This window comes from Apium graveolens, chromosome 7 (assembly GCF_009905375.1).
Source record: "Apium graveolens cultivar Ventura chromosome 7, ASM990537v1, whole genome shotgun sequence".
Classification (NCBI taxonomy): Eukaryota; Viridiplantae; Streptophyta; class Magnoliopsida; order Apiales; family Apiaceae; genus Apium; species Apium graveolens.
In genome coordinates this window covers 21284665-21288619 of record NC_133653.1, presented here as the reverse complement: position 1 = coordinate 21288619, position 3955 = coordinate 21284665, and the positions used below count along the sequence as shown (strand labels likewise).

Here is a 3955-nt window from a genome sequence, read left to right as displayed (position 1 = left end):
ATAGGCCGAAATAAATTAAAATACCACATTTGGCACCACCAAAAGAGCACCAGCTAATTCCCTCCAATCAAAACAAAATCAAAATAAAAACTAAGAAACCCAGGAAGAAAAGTCCACAACCACCTACTCCAATTGTTGCAGAACCATCTCGACACCTTCACAGGGAAACTAGACAAAACGGAAGCAATCGACTTTTGAAGGATCATAAAAAAATAAATCACAGCCAAATCCTAAGTAAACTCGCACAACCAGGCAACAAGAGAACTCCAACAGCAGAAAACTTGGAAAAAATCTGCACCTCACACGACTAAAAGTCCCTGCAACAATGAAAAGTGAAGAGGGGACATAAGTATGATTGTGCCTAAAACTATATTACCAAGTAAAATCCTGTACGAAAGAATGCAGTAGCTATAAGACATAAGTATGAATTAAGGAAGCAACTTAAAAGACATTATAGCGTAAATCATTAGGAGTGGACTCCAATAGCTTAGCAGTAACAACCTCCCCAACAAACGGTCGAAAAATCACCAATCTAAAACTCACCTGTCAACAACCACAAACACTACATCAAAATCCCACACTCTAATACCAAAACAAACTACACCCATCATCCATAACATTTATATGTTACCGTATAGGTAGATGCACCATCACTCACATCACTTAGAAACACAAACCCTCCGTTAATGGACTGTATATCATAAACAGGTACAACAAGACCCAAATTAGCAACAACCTGTCAGAAACACATTAAACACTTGTACATGAAACGTAAACACAATGGCTCGAACTGAAATTTAAAGATTCAGAATCATCAACATATAATATTTAGGTAAAAGATACTTATCAATGCATTAGATGTTCAAATTACCTCCATTTACAATAAAGTTCATGAGATGGAATACTTTTTGAGTTGTCCAACCATACTCGGGCACTCTGACTTCAATCCTTATCAATTGTATCAGCATATACTTCTAGATTGTAGGTGATAAATACTTGAAACTGATTTAATCAAATAATCAGTCATTACCCCCTTGGATAAGCACTATACCTACCAGCCTATGATGTGCGACACGAATTGTTTCAGTTGCATAATGTTGGGCAAAACCAAGCGTAAAAAGGAAAAAAACGTACTAACTAATTAAAATATTACACTAATAATATACAATAAAATGTGTAATTACATAAACATGAGCATATGGCTAGAGTTGGCTATATTTTAAATACTGCACAAATACAATGTCCAAACAAAAAGTACCAAATATTAACAATTCAACCAAGAAGACATACTTGTAAACTTCCGGACAGGCATTTAATTTAACAATATTTTCATAACAAAATAGCAATCTATATTTAGGAATGCCTAATGAAAAAATGCAATACATTAATGTACTAGGAATATAATGGAACCAGTATAACAAAAGAAGACAGTGTTATAAAAAGAACAAAACAAACCTGCCAGAAGATAAAATTAGAAATAATGGTTTGTGCAACAGCCTCATTTGCCCAGGTGTCCCTGTTAAGCTATACAAACATTCAAAAGACCGCAAGTGAATTCCCTAAAGAAAAAAAAGAGAGGGTTCCATGAATATGAGAAAGAGAGAATGATAGAAACTACAAAATATCAGCCAACAATATTAAAGAAAGAGATAATTAAAGAAAAAAAGAGAGGGTTCCATGAACACAGTAAGCAATTGCAATATTAGACTGTTGCACAAACAATCAAACAGTTGGTCTGCGTTGAAAACCAGTGGCTGGTTGATCACTACTCAGAAAAGTTTGGAAACTAATTACAACTGGGTGCTGAGAGCCACGACGACATCGTTGCTGCATCTCATCAACCGTATCAGAATCCCCGGAGAAGAAGACTTTTATTAGAGGGGAAGGTTTAACAGGGATGTTGCGATTTTCAGTTGGATTATGCTAAAGTTGTATTGGTTTGGGGTCTGATGAGTTGAAACAGAGGTTAAAGAGAGCTGAGGAAGAAGCGGCCAGATGAAGAAAAACCGGCCAATTAGGTTTATGTTTTATTGAACATGGAAGTAAAATTAAAAGGGGGAATATATAGGGGGAAGTGATTTGGATGAAGGAAGTCAACCAAATATTATTATAATAATATTTAAAATAAATATCATTATAAAGATAATGTAACCAAGATTATATATATATATATATTAGTAATATATATATATATATATATTAGTGAAATAACCAAAATTTCATAGTAAGATAATATTATTTGATTAGTCATTTTAACAGTTAAGCATCAATTTGACTGGTACACCTAACTAGTGTTTAATCGTGAATTGGTATTTCGATTATTTTAAAAATATTTTTCAACGATCCAACTGTATGGATGTATATATATATATATTAGTGATATAACCAAAATTTCATATCAAAATAATTTTATTTGATTTGTCATTTTAACAGTAAAGCATCAGTTTGACTAGTATAACTAACTAGTGTCTAATCGTGAATTGATGTTTCGATTATTTAAAAATATTTTTCAACGATCCAACCGTATGAATGTCAATAGATATATATAGTAGTGATATAACCAAAATTTTATATCAAAATAAATTTATTTAGTTTGACATTTTAACAGTCAAGCATCAGTTTGAGTATTACAACTAACTAGTGTTTAATCGTGAATTGGTGTTTCAATCATTTTAAAAAAAATCAACGATCCAACCGTATGGATGTCAATATATGTATATATTAGTGATATAACCTAATTTTCATAACAAGATAATTTTATTTGATTTGCCATTTTAACTGTCAAACATCAGTTTGACTACTACACCTAACTAGTGTTTAATCCTGAATTGGTATTTCGATTATTTTAAAAATAGTTTTCGACGATCCAACCGTATGGATGTCATTAGATATATATATTAGCGATATAACCAAAATTTAATTCTGATTAAAATAATTTTTTATTTATCTGTGATATCAATTTTTTATATTATTATCAAACTCTTTATTTTAAAAAAAATTTAAGTAAATTTTATGAAATGGTTTTATTTATTGAAGTGAATTTTTTGAAGCCTTGCAATTTTTTAGAGAGAAATGATTTATTAAAAAATTCAAGGACAAATAAATATATATAATCAAATCAATTTTTTTAATCAGGTTAATTATAGTCAAATCATTGTTAAGCATCAGTTCTGAATATGTGGAAATTAGTTACTCAACCCCTAAATTATAATTTTTATAAATAATTAAGATTTAAATATTTAAATTAGTTAAATTTTCCCGTACACACTTTATTTTTTAGAATATTCACATCTGTACAGTTGGATTAATTTTATTTGATTTATCATTTTAACAGTCAAGCATCAGTTTGACTTGTAAGGCTAACTAGTGTTTAATCCTGAATTGATGTTTTGATTATTTTAAAAATATTTTTAAATGATCCAACCGTATGGATTTCAATAAATATATATATTAGTGATATTACCAAAATTTCATATCAAAATAATTTTATTTGTTTTGTCATTTTAACAGTCAAAGATCAGTTTCACTAGTACACCTACTAGTGTTTAATCCTGACTTGGTGTTTCGATTATTTTAAAAATTATTTTTCAACAATCCAACTGTATAGATGTCAATAGATATATATATTAGTGATATAACCAAAATTTCATATCAAAATAATTTTATTTGGTTTGTCATTTTAACAGTCAAGCATCAGCTTGACTTGTACAACTAACTAGTGTTTAATCCTGAATTGTTGTTTCGATTATTTTAAAAATATTTTTCAACGATCCAACCGTATGGATTTCAATAAATATATATATTAGTGATATAATCAAAATTTCATATGAAAATAATTTTATTGGATTTATCATTTTAACAGTCAAACATCAGTTTGACTTGTACAGCTAACTAGTGTTTAATCCTGAATTGGTGTTTCGATTATTTTAAAAATATTTTTCAACATTCCAACCGT

The 3955-nt window shown here is 29.5% G+C and overlaps 1 long non-coding RNA gene across 1 annotated transcript; it reads right to left on the bottom strand.

The window, feature by feature from the left end:
* Positions 1-300: 300 nt before the first annotated feature.
* LOC141671702 (uncharacterized) lies at positions 301-927 on the bottom strand. Its single transcript, XR_012555229.1, has 3 exons — positions 872-927; positions 502-543; positions 301-317 (listed from the first exon to the last, which is right to left on the bottom strand). It is a non-coding gene; the product is annotated as an uncharacterized LOC141671702 (long non-coding RNA).
* Between the last annotated feature and the right edge of the window lie 3028 nt (positions 928-3955).